Here is a 16,303-nt window from a genome sequence, read left to right on the forward strand (position 1 = left end):
TTCTTTTTTCTAAATAAGCAATTTCAGGTCAGGTAAAAATGTGAGTAAATCATGCCTGGCTCTTGTTCCAGATGTATCAATTTCTGTTCATTCCCCTTTTTCCCCCTCATGGCTTTGGGACAATAAAAACAAGCAATGCCTCCACTCTGGAGCCTTTCTGAGTATGCAATATATAAATGGTATACCGTGCAGGGAGCGATATTTCCTTACCTTGGTCATTACCGACCTTAGCGTTTTCTCTGGCAATTATCTGAAACAGAGCAATAACGTGGAGTAATGATCTTGGCACACTTGAGACCCTGGGAGGATCAAAGAGGCTGATGTGACAGTTCATGAAACGGGGAGGAAGCAAACCGTCCCCCACTGCCAACACTAACACAGCTCTGTGCTTGAGTCTGGGAGAGTCCAGTTGCCAAGTGTCTGCCTGCATTTTCTTTGAGGGGGCCAGCCCCAGAGCAGGTCAGGAACATTGTGGCTTTTATCAAGCAGACACTGTGGCTCTCTTTGAGGATGGCCAAAGACTCACTCATTGCTAGTAACTGCAACACATGTGGTCTTTTAAAGAGAGGACATGAATATTTTCATTAACTGGGAAAGAAGATGCCCACATTAGACTTCATTTATTTGGGAGACTTAGGGCAAGGCTGAAAGGGGCAGGATGTTTATAAAGAAATTAAGAGTGAGGGCTCTGGAGACAGACTGCCTGGGTTTTAATCCTGGCCCTTTAAGTTACCATTCTGTACAAGTTACCATTCTGTACAATGTAAGCAAATTCTAACCTCTCTGCCTAAGCTCCCTATCAGTAAAATGAAAGTAATGGTAATACCTACGTCACAGGCTGTCCTGGCAAATAACATGTGAGAAGTACTTAGAATACTGCTTGGCACATGGTAAGTCCTCAATAAATGTCAACTGCTATCGTTATTTTCAGGATAGGAGGGTGGTATCCAAATCCGGGGCTTACACAAGGGGTTTTTCATAGAGAGAAGTCCACAAAGGTAGAAAGGGTAGTCCTTGATGAGCCTTGAATGGACTTGGCTGAAGAAGTTTACATTTTTATGTAGCCTGGGCAACAGAGTGAGATTCCATCTCAAAAAAAAAAAAAAAAAAAAAAGAAAAGAAAAGAAAAGAAAAGGGCCTCGTGAGGAAGAAACTGGTGGTGCTGTGGGTTTTGAATTAGAGGTATGCTCTAGAAACTGACCCTAAGAAAATATCCTGCTTTATCTCTAGCTCTTACCCATATAACACAGAAAGATATTCCTATCATTTATTATTGTGTCCAGCATATAAGTATTAAAAATTAAAACATCTTGGTAATTTAACAAAATTTCTTTTTTTTTGGTCTCTTTTTTTTTCTTTTATTATTAGACTTTAAGTTTTAGGGTACATGTGCACATTGTGCAGGTTAGTTACATATGTATACATGTGCTATGCTGGTGCGCTGCACCCACTAACTCATTATATAGCATTAGGTATATCTCCCAATGCTATCCCTCCCCCCTCCCCCAACACCACAACAGTCCTCAGAGTGTGATGTTCCCCTTCCTGTGTCCATGTGTTCTCATTGTTCAATTCCCACCTATGAGTGAGAATATGCAGTGTTTGGTTTTTTGTTCTTGCGATAGTTTACTGAGAATGATGATTTCCAATTTCATCAATGTCCCTACAAAGGACATGAACTCATCATTTTTTATGGCTGCATAGTATTCCATGGTGTATATGTGCCACATTTTCTTAATCCAGTCTATCATTGTTGGACATTTGGGTTGGTTCCAAGTCTTTGCTATTGTGAATAATGCCGCAATAAACATACGTGTGCATGTGTCTTTATAGCAGCATGATTTATAGTCCTTTGGGTATATACCCCGTAATGGGATGGCTGGGTCAAATGGTATTTCTAGTTCTAGATCCCTGAGGAATTGCCACACTGACTTCCACAACGGTTGAGCTAGTTTACAGTCCCACCAACAGTATAAAAGTGTTCCTATTTCTCCACATCCTCTCCAGCACCTGTTGTTTTCTGACTTTTTAATGACTGCCATTCTAACTGGTGTGAGATGGTATCTCACTGTGGTTTTGATTTGCATTTCTCTGATAGCCAGTGATGATGAGCATTTTTTCATGTGTCTTTTGGCTGCATAAATGTCTTCTTCTGAGAAGTGTCTGTTCATGTCCTTCGCCCACTTTTTGATGGGGTTGTTTGTTTTTTTCTTGTAAATTTGTTGGAGTTCATTGTAGATTCTGGATATTAGCCCTTTGTCAGATGAGTAGGTTGCGAAAATTTTCTCCCATTCTGTAGGTTGCCTGTTCACTCTGATGGTAGTTTCTTTTGCTGTGCAGAAGCTCTTTAGTTTAATTAGATCCCATTTGTCAATTTTGGCTTTTGTTGCCATTGCTTTTTGCATTTTAGACATGAAGTCCTTGCCCATGCCTATGTCCTGAATGGTATTGCCTAGGTTTTCTTCTAGGATTTTTATGGTTTTAGGTCTAACATTTAAGTCTTTAATCCATCTTGAATTGATTTTTGTATAAGGTATAAGGAAGGGATCCAGTTTCAGCTTTCTATATATGGCTAGCCAGTTTTCCCAGCACCATTCATTAAATAGGGAATACTTTCCCCATTGCTTGTTTTTCTCAGGTTTGTCAAAGATCAGATGGTTGTAGATATGTGGCGTTATTTCTGAGGGCTCTGTTCTGTTCCATTGATCTATATCTCTGTTTTGGTACCAGTACCATGCTGTTTTGGTTACTGTAGCCTTGTAGTATAGTTTGGAGTCAGGTAGTGTGATGTCTCCAGCTTTGTTCTTTTGGCTTAGGATTGACTTGGTGATGTGGGCTCTTTTTTGGTTCCATATGAACTTTAAAGTAGTTTTTTCCAATTCCGTGAAGAAAGACATTGATAGCTTGATGGGGATGGCATTGAATCTGTAAATTACCTTGGGCAGTATGGCCATTTTCACGATATTGATTCTTCCTACCCATGAGCATGGAATGTTCTTCCATTTGTTTGTATCCTCTTTTATTTCCTTGAGCAGTGGTTTGTAGTTCTCCTTGAAGAGGTCCTTCACATCCCTTGTAAGTTGGATTCCTAGGTATTTTATTCTCTTTGAAGCAATTGTGAATGGGAGTTCACTCATGATTTGGCTCTCTGTTTGTCTGTTGCTGGTGTATAAGAATGCTTGTGATTTTTGTACATTGATTTTGTATCCTGAGACTTTGCTGAAGTTGCTTATCAGCTTAAGGAGATTTTGGGCTGAGACAATGGGGTTTTCTAGATATACAATCATGTCGTCTGCAAACAGGGACAATTTGACTTCCTCTTTTCCTAATTGAATACCCTTTATTTCCTTCTCCTGCCTAATTGCCCTGGCCAGAACTTCCAACACTATGTTGAATAGGAGTGGTGACAGAGGGCATCCCTGTCTTGTGCCAGTTTTCAAAGGGAATGCTTCCAGTTTTGGCCCATTCAGTATGATATTGGCTGTGGATTTGTCATAGATAGCTCTTATTATTTTGAAATACATCCCATCAATACCTAATTTATTGAGAGTTTTTAGCATGAAGGGTTGTTGAATTTTGTCAAAGGCCTTTTCTGCATCTATTGAGAGAATCATGTGGTTTTTGTCTTTGGCTCTGTTTATATGCTGGATTACATTTATTGATTTGCATATATTGAACCAGCCTTGCATCCCAGGGATGAAGCCCACTTGGTCATGGTGGATAAGCTTTTTGATGTGCTGCTGGATTCGTTTTGCCAGTATTTTATTGAAGATTTTTGCATCAATGTTCATCAAGGATATTGGTCTAAAATTCTCTTCTTTTGGTTGTGTCTCTGCCCGGCTTTGGTATCAGAATGATGCTGGCCTCATAAAATGAGTTAGGGAGGATTCTCTCTTTTTCTATTGATTGGAATAGTTTCAGAAGGAATGGTACCAGTTCCTCCTTGTACCTCTGGGAGAATTCGGCTGTGAATCCATCTGGTCTTGGACTCTTTTTGGTTGGTAAGCTATTGATTCTTGCCACAATTTCAGATCCTGTTATTGGTCTATTCAGAGATTCAACTTCTCCTGGTTTAGTCTTGGGAGAGTGTATGTGTTGAGGAATTTATCCATTTCTTCTAGATTTTCTAGTTTATTTGCGTAGAGGTGTTTGTAGTATTCTCTGATGGTAGTTTGTATTTCTGTGGGATCGGTGGTGATATCCCCTTTATCATTTTTTATTGCGTCTATTTGATTCTTCTCTCTTTTTTCTTTATTAGTCTTGCTAGTGGTCTATCTATTTTGTTGATCCTTTCAAAAAACCAGCTCCTGGATTCATTAATGTTTTGGAGGGTTTTTTGTGTCTCTATTTCCTTCAGTTCTGCTCTAATTTTAGTTATTTCTTGCCTTCTGCTAGCTTTTGAATGTGTTTGCTCTTGCTTTTCTAGTTCTTTTAATTGTGATGTTAGGGTGTCAATTTTGGATCTTTCCTGCTTTCTCTTGTGGGCATTTAGTGCTATAAATTTCCCTCTACACACTGCTTTGAATGCATCCCAGAGATTCTGGTATGTTGTGTCTTTGTTCTCGTTGGTTTCAAAGAACATCTTTATTTCTGCCTTCATTTCGTTATGTACCCAGTAGTCATTCAGGAGCAGGTTGTTCAGTTTCCATGTAGTTGAGTGGTTTTGAGTGAGTTTCTTAATCCTGAGTTCTAGTTTGATTGCACTGTGGTCTGAGAGATAGTTTGTTATAATTTCTGTTCTTTTACATTTGCTGAGGAGAGCTTTACTTCCAACTATGTGGTCAATTTTGGAATAGGTGTGGTGTGGTGCTGAAAAAAATATATATGCTGTTGATTTGGGGTGGAGAGTTCTGTAGATGTCTATTAGGTTTGCTTGGTGCAGAGCTGAGTTCAATTCCTGGGTATCCTTGTTGATTTTCTGTCTCGTTGATCTGTCTAATGTTGACAGTGGGGTGTTAAAGTCTCCCATTATTAATGTGTGGGAGTCTAAGTCTCTTTGTAGGTCACTCAGGACTTGCTTTATGAATCTGGTTGCTCCTGTATTGGATGCATATATATTTAGGATAGTTAGCTCTTCTTGTTGCATTGATCCCTTTACCATTATGTAATGCCCTTCTTTGTCTCTTTTGATCTTTGTTGGTTTAAAGTCTGTTTTGTCAGAGACTAGGATTACAACCCCTGCTTTTTTTGCTTTCCATTTTCTTGGTAAATATTCCTCCATCCCTTTGTTTTGAGCCTAAATGTGTCTTTGCATGTGAGATGGGTCTCCTGAATACAGCACACTGATGGGTCTTGACACCTTATCCAATTTGCCAGTCTGTGTCTTTTAATTGAGGCATTTAGCCCATTTACATTTAAGGTTAATATTGTTGTCTGTGAATTTGATCCTGTCATTATGACGCTAGCTGGTTATTTCATGTGTTAAAAGCTGCTTTAAATTTTGTATTTTTACTTTTTACTGATACATAATATTTTATATTTTAAGGGAGGTGGATGTGATATTTTGTTACATGCATAGGTTGTATAATGATCAATTCGGGATAGTTGAGATATTTATCACTTCGATTATTTATTATTTCTATGTGTTGGGAAGAATTCAAGCTACTCTCTTCTAGCTATTTTGAAATACATAATACACTGTTGTAACTATAGTCACTCTACTCTGCTGTTGAACAATAGAAGTTGTACCTTTTATCTAACTGTATGTTTGTACCTGTTAACCTACCTCTCTTCATCCCTGCTTCACCCACCCACCCTTCTCAGCCTCTAGTATCTATCATCTGTTTTTAAAAGTCTTGCCCATTTTTCCTTTCTCTCCTACCCCTTTTCCTTCCTTCTTTCCATCAATAAAGATGTAATAGGTATCTTCTCTCTGGTAGATACTGTACCAGATGCTTCCATATTTGTTTTCATCAGCCCAGGTGTTTTTGGTTTGTTTTGTTTTCCTATTAAAGCTTCACTGTCAATGATGATGGCAAAGAGCCCTGAATAAAGCACCATAACAGTCGTTTCATGAAGTTCTCTTATAAAGGCTCACACTTTATAAGAAAAGTACTATTGCAACGCTTCTTGGGGGATTCTCCAAGTATTCTTTGAGGCCTTCATGATCTCCCTTTTCAGTGCACCAAGTCCCCTCCAAGGAGAGACCCTGGGTAATGATGATCTTTGGTGTCAACTAAGATTCTTAAGAACTGGATCCTCGTGATTCCTATGTGACCTGAAGGTAAGCCAGCAACTCAATTTATCTCATATTTGGTTTCTTAAACTAATATTTTATGAATACTTGCCACATGCTGCAAAATAAATAAAGCACATATATGGACAAATCATTTTGATTTGGGATTCTTTAATAAAAATAACAGAAATGGCAATAAAGTCATGATTGAAAAAAGTTGTTACTTTAGTGCTGAATTCACCGCTTCCTTCACGGAGTTTTTCCACATCCTTAAGGAGGTTAGAGTAACTTTTAAAAAATAAACAACGAAGTGACTGGAAAGTAGATATTAAGTAAGAGTGATGCAAATTCTGTGTATCCTATGATTTAATTAAAGAGACCATCTCATAGAAGAGCAACACTGAAAACTTCCGCAGAGACAATGTGGTGCAGTGGAGAGAGCACTGACTTCAGTGCCAGCTGTGAGACCTTGAACTTCTTGGACCTCAGTTTCCACCTCTACAAAACAAGGAAGTTACAGTAAAATATCTGTAAGATCTTCTCTAGCACAAAACGCCTAGGATTCTCAGGACCACTTAGCAATAGCCTTCAGTATAAATTTCCAATCATTAATTTGGAAAGTTCTTAGAATTTAAAATAGTCATCATCTCTATGGTTCTGCTCTAGTCCACTCCGAAACTCACACCTTTTGATGGGTTAACCAGACAGCATAGTGTTTTCTCAGAGTTCTTTGTTCTGAGTAGAGTTATGCTCCAGTTCTACTTCCTCTGGTTTACTTATTCCACATTGTACTAAAATTTGGCATCCAACTGTTTAATAAAACTCATTGCACCACAGTTGAAAGCTCCAGATTATTTACTACCTAGCGTCTTCTTAAATTTATTCCCACATAATAAGAGTGTGATATCAGCTGAAAGAACATTTCTAAAATCTGTATTGTTCTTCCTGGAGGCAGTTGAACTCAACTTTCAGGGTTTGATTGTCTTATCAGTCATCAAAGAAATGTATGGCCAGGATCAAGTATATGGCTATTCTTGAATACTGCCATCACTTGTGTCTAGGTGAAATTGAGTTCAATGAGCAAAGGAGGCTGAATAATACTTTTTTTCATAGCTTTAAGGTTTAAGATAATGTATATAAAGTACTTGATATGTGGGAGACACACAGTAGGTGGTAGTCATTATCAAGGGATATGTTGATTTATTGAGCTCAATTCTCATCAAATCTCATTCCCACACAAAGCTCGTGCTAAACAGAAACCTGCACTTTCCCATAACTATCATGCTTTATTTTGCCTCTGAGCCATCCCTTCTGCCTGTTCCAATGCCTCATCCCACTCTTTTTAACTGATGAACTCCTATTCAACATTTTGAATCTCGAGATCCATTCATAAATTCAACAATATTTATTAAGGACCTGCTATGTCCAAGAAACTGCTCTTGATGTTGTGGATATACCAGGGAACAAAACAACCCAAAACACATTCGTGTTTTCTCCTAACATGTCTTGTAATTACCAGCATGCTCATTTTTATCCCCACTGGATTGTACACTTGCCGGGAGTGAAGACAATGCCTTTCTTAAAAACGCAGCACTGAGCAAAAGTCTGGCACAAAATAGCTGCTCAATAAATACTAAGCAAATACAATTAAGAATAAGAAACGAGAATACATAGAAAGAGGAATGGGACAATACCTTGGTGGTGTTATTGGACCACTAATTACAACAGTAGCATATGAAGAGACTATTCAGGCTGTGATCAGTTGAACCCTAGAAACCTTTCTGGTATTCACTATGAACCTTATTCTCAAAAATCACACAAAAAATGTATTAGTCCATTCTCACACTGCTATAAAGATACTACCCAAGTCTGGATAATTTATCAACAGAGGAGGTTTAATTGATTCACAGTTCCGCCTGGCTGGGAGGCCTCAGGAAACTTAATCGTGGCGGAAAGAGAAGCAGATACCTTCTTTACAAGGCGGCAGGAGAGAGAAAAAGTGTGTGTAGGAGGAAAATGTTAAACACTTACAGAACTATCAGATCTTGTGAGAACTCACTCACTATCACAAGAACAGCATGGGGAAACTGCCCCTGTGATCCAATCGCCTCCCACCATGTCTTGTCCTTGACACATGAGGATTATGGGATTATAATTCAAGATGAGATTTGGATGGGGACACAAAGCCAAACCATTTCAACAAAGGAGAATTATACATCTATCTCAGTCTAGGTACAAGTTTACATTTCTCTAGAATTTTTATCCTTTTACCACAGGGGGAATTTTTTTTTTAAACATGCTTTTAAGAAAGCCACTAAGGCAAGAGAGAAAAGGAATAGGACAGTCCCAAAGGAGCTGAGGTATAGACCAATGGATCTTGCAGGGTATTTTCAAAAGACTAGTCAAGAAGGTGGCACTTGTGGAAGAGGAGCATGAAAGGAATATCATGGAAAGGAAAGAAAACCAAAACAACAGAAAGAAAAAACTTTTATTAAAAAAAAAAAAGAAGCACTATGGAGGAAATACATCAATGATTAAAAACATGAAAACAGCAAAAACAATAAAAGTAGTAAATGTGATTATGGATTGTACATACAATTGTTTTATTTGATTTACTCACCAGCTCTGTGGGTTCTGTAAGAGAGGTATTATCCTCCCTATTTCATAGATAAGGAAACCAAGATGCAGAGACTTGCCCAATTACATAGCCAGTAGTTGAAGTTCTCTGACTTATGCTCTAAAAATATTCTCACATAGAAAAGGGGAAAGATAAAAAATCAAAGATAAGAATGAAGAGAAAGCAGTGATTAATAAACGTTTGTTGCATGAGTGGGACAGAGATATGTAAAAGGAAAGACTGAAAATACAAATTTCAACTTCAATGGAGAATATTTCTCTGAGGTCCCTAAACATTTTCAAGACTTTGGCTCCTGACTCCTACAGATATCATTGTAGATATGATGTAACTAAGTGGAAGAAATCCCCATTCTTGTTTATAAATTAAGAGATTAATTAATAAATAGTAAGTCAATTATTATTTGTTGACCAGACTGTCAGTCAGGGTTGAGGCAGGAAAGAGATGGCTCACTCAAAGGGTAAAGAGCATTTAATGAAGGGACTGTTTACACATTTGGAGGGAGGGAGAATAACCAAGGGATTGCTCATAGTGGGAAGTGGTCTTTACTCGTGGGCCTCGAGGGCAATGAATGAGAGGGAGCACAGACCCCAGTGAGCGCTGCAGCCATGAGAGAGGGCTTCTTGACAAGAGCTGTGGTCTCTGGGTGTCTGATAGGAGAATGCAGCCATGATGGTGACAGTAGAGAGAAGGATGCTGTGCCAAATGCCTTCTTTTCCAAAAAAAGATAAAATTAAGAAATAAAGATGGGAATAAGGGGAAGAGATGAAAGACTGTACTACTTCAACAAAATGTGAAAAACGAGGACAAAGCATCTTTCTTAAGGTGGGGGAATTTAGAAAATGGGGAAATATATATAAACTTTAGTTACATTTTCCAGTTTTGTCCACTTATTTTGCAACAGTGTAATGAATCTACTACACTGCAGTCATTCAGAAACCTTGGGGTTAATGCGACAATAACACAAAATCCCTGTCCCCAAAGAAATCAGTCCACAATGACAGACATGCAAGTGAACAACAGCAACAAAACCAGTGTAATATAATGTTATAAAAGAGATACACACACAGTTCCGTGGTGCAAAGACAGCAAGTGCTATTCTTGGTAGAGTTGGAGAAGATTTGCAAATGAGAGGGACATCTGAATGGCATTTTAAATCAGCAGTTTTGAAAGACCAGGGAAATAAAGGCATCTCAAGTATGGGGAGTGGCTTGTGTCCAGGTGTGGAAACTCTAAAGGACCTGATGATTTAAGGAACTGCAATAATTCAGCATGGCTTGAGTTTGGGGTGGTTGTGGGGAAGTATTATACTAAAGACCATTAACTTGACTCTAAATAACAGTTGAAGATTTTAAAGCAAGAAAGAGATATGGTTACATTTATGTATTAGAAAGACCATTACTGAAGTATTGTTTCCAATTTAAGGAATGGAATGGGTGGGGAGGAGGAACAGTCATGTATAAATTTATTTCCTCTAAATTTCTTTCTGTCAGTCACTTTTTTCATCTTTATTGTATTTGCTTGATTTTTTTAAAAAGGGGGGACATTTTAATCTGAGATAAGAAGAAGAGAAGTGCAGAGTGAAAGATTGGGTTTATTTTCACATCGGTGTCATTGCCTTGCAGACATTCTGGTGAGGGGCTGCAGGTAAAGGAGCTCTCCTGCTCAAGGACTGACCTTGGTAGGACCTTGGCCACCGATCTGCATTCAGGGAATTTCACTTCTCTTTCCCTTCTAGATGTGGCCAGTCCACCACCAAAGCAAGGAAAGAGATATGAGAAGGAAGTTTCCTCTCCTACCCAGTGCATCATTACTGGCAACAGTGAGAAGCAGAGCTGGGAATTTGAGAAGCAAACCAATGCCTTCTGCTTCTCGTCATTATTCCAGACAACAGACAGAAAAGAGGCAAACCTTCACCTTCTGTGGTCGCTTCTGTTACTCAACCGGGAACCTCATTCTCAGTAGCTACAGATTTCCCTAATCACTCATCTTAACTTGACACTGCGTTCTAGTGCCTTTCGTGAGAAGGGTCTTGGGAGGCCATAAACCTATGTTGCTGGGAAAAGAATCTACTGCAATAAAAAGAGCAGGAGAGGAGCTGCAGATTTCCAGCTCTCACAGCTTGTTCACTCGTGGAGACTAGGCTGCAATGTGCTCTTGAAATCATTGGGGTGGGCCTTGTTTCTGAAGAAATAAAGAGGCCCCAGAACCTCCCAAGTGAGCGAAAAAATGATTTCCAGATACTCAAATGGAGTGGCCTTCTGGCTACATGAGCTGGATGTGCTTGGCAGTCTTTCCATCTGGCTGGCCAGTATCCTGAGGTTAGCAAAGCAGAAGGCAAATCTTTGGGGAGCTAAAAGACATGTGCACGTGCCAGTATTTTTGACAAATGCTCAGTTAATTGTTTTCTATGATGCTTCTCCCGAGACACAAACTGTGTGCACCAGGCACCAAGAACTATCCCCATCCCACCACCCCAGATCCCAAGGGAAACTTCATAATTACACACGTTTGGGCCAAACATCTACCCCACAGGAAATGGACACATCAGCCCCTAGGGATGAAAGAATGATGCAGGGCATGGGAAAGCAGAGAAATCTCCTGAGTGAGAAAGAAGACAAATTCACATAAGCCTGAGAGCCTATATACCGGTAGGAAAAACTCAGAATTTCTTTTCAGGATACTAAGGAAATGGTGGTCAGAAGAAGCCTGGGTAAGTTGATGAAAAATCTGTATTGTTCTATATCTGGTAAACAATTTAGTATTTGGAAACCACAACATTCCAGGATTGAACTCAATTTTGGATCAGTTACTGGAAATAGTGGCATATACAATGGGTTCCAAAACAGATTATGCATAAGTAAAGATGATTCAGGAGTCTAAGCTTTAAAATCCATGATCTTCATGAATGCTTTTTTCCAGATCTAGCCCTTATACGATTTTGTCTCTTTTTTGTTCTACAGGTTTTTCTAGTTATATTTAGCTCCTGCCATTTATTCATCAAATATTTGTAGTTGCGCACTGTGTAGGATGCTTACATACTCTGCTCTTGTTGAGTTAGAAAGCTTTAGAAGATATAGCCCTCTGAATGAATGTTAACTGGATGAAAATCTCACCTGTACACACCCACGTTGCTTACTAGAGCAACAGACTGGAATAGTAAAGAACCCCAGTTCTACTACTGACACTGCTGGAGAACGGGCTTCAGCAGAAGATAACTCAATTTCAACATAAGGTATTTTTGTCAAATGTTTTGAATCAAGAGATTTGTGCTCTAGGTATAAAATCTAACCTCTCTATATATGTTTTTAAAGTAATTCTTGTTTGCTTCCACTAAAGGTAGATTTTATAAGCAGTGACAACATAACATACTAAGTCAATTTAAAGATCTGCAATCTGAAGTTTCTTTAAGAAAACTAAGATAATGTGTTACTTATTTAAGGATTAATTATCCATTCTCTTCGGAATTCAAAATTTTCAGAGAGAATAGAAACTCCTCAAAAAAAAAGTTGAATTTAAAAGGCATTGAAATCATAAAGGTGAAACAGATATGTAGTTGGTTAATAGATTTTACATGCCTGAGAAAATCTGTAAATAACTTCAATAAAATGTTTACTGAAAGAACAAGAGTACAAGAGAAGCAAGTATCAACAACAATGGCAAAGCAAAAAAAAAAAAAACAACAACTTGAACAAAAAATTTGTCATCAGGAAATAAATAAGTCAGACTAGAAGCAGTATTGGTAAATTCAAGTTTAAAAATTTGACCAACACATTCAATATAAGAAGTAGAAGTCAAATAAAATGAAATAAAGGCAAGGAAAAAAAGTCTGAGGCAAAGGGAAATAAAGGAAAGATATTGAACTAATTTTTGCTTTACAAAAATATTTTAAAAATAAAACACCTTATGATTGTTTAAAATCATATTAGCTTATTTTAGGAAAAAAATGCTTTATTTTGTTTTGGCTTGCTTTTCAACAAGGAGATAGCCCAGTCTGTGTGAAATAGAAATACCAGCAAGAAGCATTTGTTGGATTAAAAATATATCACTACAGCTCTGAAATTAGTATAAGGCTAATTACTATAAGGCTATTTGCATAGAGAGTGCACTTTAATAAGCATTAGTAAAACATTTTAGAATGCTTTGTTCGAAAAATAAAAAAATCCCTCAATGAAACCTCTTCCAGACATGTGTCATGGGTTTTTTGTTGCTGAATTCTTCCATATTAACAAACTAAGTTGCTCTTCCTTTCATTCCTTTGGCCACAGGACGGATGAAATTCACCAAAGTCTCTACCACAGACATTCTCAGATGGTCCTAATAAAAAGAAGAAACCCAAACCAGAACTGGTGGTCCACACTGTGAGAGTTGCTGAATATCATCACAAAGCAATAATTATCCAACAGCATGCTTGGTGGCTCAACATTCTGAAAGGCAAATGTCAAGGGCACATAGTCTCAACCATGTTGCTGATGGGAGCTCATGTTTTTTGTGTTGGGTGGTCTTGTGTTCTGCCTGGTGGTCTTTCTTCTGCCTGCTATGACAGCACTAATGATTTCATGTACACAGTATTCACTTGTCTCCCTTTAGTAGTGCATGACAAGTCATAAAATACAGACTGCCCAGAAATGACACTGCAGTATTCCAGACATTTTCTCTCTTGGTGGTGACAGTTCCAAATCAAGCTGGCTCAGTGCTTTTAAGTCAAAGCATTTGTCGAAGTGGCGGTTCAAAACACAGCCTTAGATCTGGAGAATCAAACTAGGCATTTCTCACCTCTCCCATCATTGCTGGTAATAAATATTCAACTGCTGGACCACAGCTAGCAGATTATGATAGATGACACAGAATAGAATCCAACTCTTTCTTTCTTATCTGTGAAGAACTCATCTTTTGGTTAGAGAGATTTCACTACCTTTTAATAAGCATAAGTAGGTCATTTTACAGACTTTCTTCCGCACTCATTCAGGATTTCTTTCCCAAATTCCCACAAAGAGTAGCAAGGGAAGCTTCATAGCTGCATAGAATATTAATATAATTTCTGTTCAGAGGATCAATGTATCACATACTCAAAAATCAATCCAGGCAATTATCAAGGTTTTAACTCTAAAGAATGTATTAGAACATTCTTCATCAGAAGCTGACCTATAATTCTGTATAGGGCAATCAGACCAAGAATTTACTCTCAATAGACTTGGGGCCATCATTTAGATTAGGTTTGGGGAATTCAGTGCTACTCCCCACAAACCACCCATCCCAAATGATCTTCCTGCAAAATCCTACACTCACTGCCTCTACTATTCACTGGCCATTTTATTACTTTTGGCCTTTTATTGTGGTTAAATTTTCATAATCATTCTTTTGTTAAACGAACAAAATTGGGTCTCTGTTAAACCTTTTTAAGACCTAGAAAAAGCTTCTAAACAGGAGTGATACTTGAGCTGGCCATTCTAATGCTTCTATCACATCCTTAAGAAATATTTGATGCAGAACCTGCCATGCTATATTGTAATCATTTTGCTTCATTGACTGTTTCTCCTCTTTTATTATAGCTTCCTTGAAAGCAGATACCAGACATATTTATCTTCCCATACCAGTGTCTAAACACTGTGCCTGGTTCATAGCACAGGGTCAATACATGTTTTAATGAGTAGATTAAACTTGGCCCATTGGAGGGGAGAGAGTGATTACAAGGACAAAAAAAGATTTAGTTTTATTCCTTAAGGTCTTTCTAAGTTAGCACATGGCTAGGTACAGAGTAGATGCTCAATAAGTGCTAGTTGGTTAGTCAATTCTCAGTTATTTTTCTTCAGATGGAAAGACAAGACTACCAAAATGAAAAATACTAGCAAAGCCAGTTACTGTTTATTTTGAAATATCAACACCTTTCCTTGCTTCACTCAGGACCCCAAGTACTAATGAACAAGAAAGAAACAAAGCACAGGGATTGTTTATCATACCAAACCCAATATCTGAAGCCAAAACTGAGACACATAGTCTTGCACCAGTAGAGGATTTTTTTTTTTTTTTTTTTTGAGACAGAGTTTCTCTGTTGTTGCCTAGGCATGATCTTGGCTAGCTGCAAACTCCGCCTCCTGGGTTCAAGCAATTCTCCTGCCTCATTCTCCTGCCTCAGCCTCCCAAGTAGCTGGGATTACAGGCATGTGCCATCAAGCCCAGCTAATTTTGTATTTTTAGTAGAGATGAGGTTTCTCCATGTTTGTCAGGCTGGTCTCGAACTCTTGACCTCAGGTGATCCGCCCGCCTTGGCCTCCCAAAGTGCTGGGATTACAGGTGTGAGCCACTGCGCCCGGTCCAGGAGAGGATGTTTTAAAATAGAACCATTCTGGATCAACCAAGGTGTTTGGTTCTTAGTACTTTTGGTCTCTAATATGCCTCAAGAATTTCCAGTTAGACCTTGACAATTATGTGAGAAAATAAATATAAAAACACTTTAAAACTGTATAACACACAATGAAAAGATAAGTGCTATAAATAGAACCTGTATTTCTGCATTAAAAATACATGGACCAATTTGGTAAGTGCACACATGAAGAAATAGTGATTTGAGACATTTCCTAATTCACTTATACTCCTTTTTTATTAGTAACTTAAAGCACAAGATCTATTGTAAATTCAGAACTAAAAAGGACCAGAGAAGAAGAGGAAGTAGGTGACAGAAGAGTAGAATATTGTAAGAGGAAAGGACTTAGTACAGAATTATACAGCCCAACAGAGAAAATTAGAAACTGATTCAACATCTATTAAACAGACTTTAACTGAGTATCACTGAGTGTCTCTGAGGTCCCAGGCAGGAAGCTAAGAGCTGCGAAGCACATCAGGATGAATAAAATTCAGCCTTGTGAAAGAAAGCTTACAGTCTGCGGGTTGGGGTGGTGGGGTGGGTGGGTGCAGGAAGGGAAAAAAAGACAAGTATGTATACAAATACATCAGAAGGCAGAAGTAATTATAGCTGGAAGAGAAGTTCAGATAGAGCGCTGTTGTAATTTAAATAAAGAAAATGTGTCTTCATTAAAGGATGCTTCAGGGTAATTTCATAGAAGGGATGTTATGTAAGCTCAGTCTGAGATAGAAGAAATTCAAGAGATAGATAAAGGATGAAGAACACTACATTTGGAATTAACACTATAAGAAAAGCATAGAGGTAGGAAACTTACTAGCTATGTTTAATAAGCATCAAGTACTCCATTTCATCTAAAGTTCAAGGTATGCATGAGGACATTGTGAGAAATGACGCTGAAGAGTAGACTGTGGCTAGGTTATAGACAGCAGCCTGCAATACTAAGCCAAAGTATTTGGGCTTTATTCAGCCATTTTTGGGAGCTACTCAAGGTATGATAGGATCATAGCTGTATTTTTGAAGCTTAATCTAGACACAATAAAAGTAAGGTGAAAAAAGATTGGAAGTGGGAGATAAATTTGGATGTCATTATAAATACCAGTTCAAAACTTAATAAATATCTTCAAAAAGG

General features: G+C 38.2%; 1 long non-coding RNA gene across 1 annotated transcript; it reads left to right on the forward strand.

The window, feature by feature from the left end:
• Positions 1-793: 793 nt before the first annotated feature.
• Positions 794-13,665, forward strand: LOC100614457 (uncharacterized). The gene is made up of 4 exons (XR_126953.5): positions 794-890; positions 6,121-6,223; positions 10,549-11,523; positions 13,079-13,665. It is a non-coding gene; the product is annotated as an uncharacterized LOC100614457 (long non-coding RNA).
• Positions 13,666-16,303: the final 2,638 nt, after the last annotated feature.

The sequence above is a fragment of the Pan troglodytes genome, chromosome 1 (assembly GCF_028858775.2).
Source record: "Pan troglodytes isolate AG18354 chromosome 1, NHGRI_mPanTro3-v2.0_pri, whole genome shotgun sequence".
NCBI lineage: Eukaryota > Metazoa > Chordata > Mammalia > Primates > Hominidae > Pan > Pan troglodytes.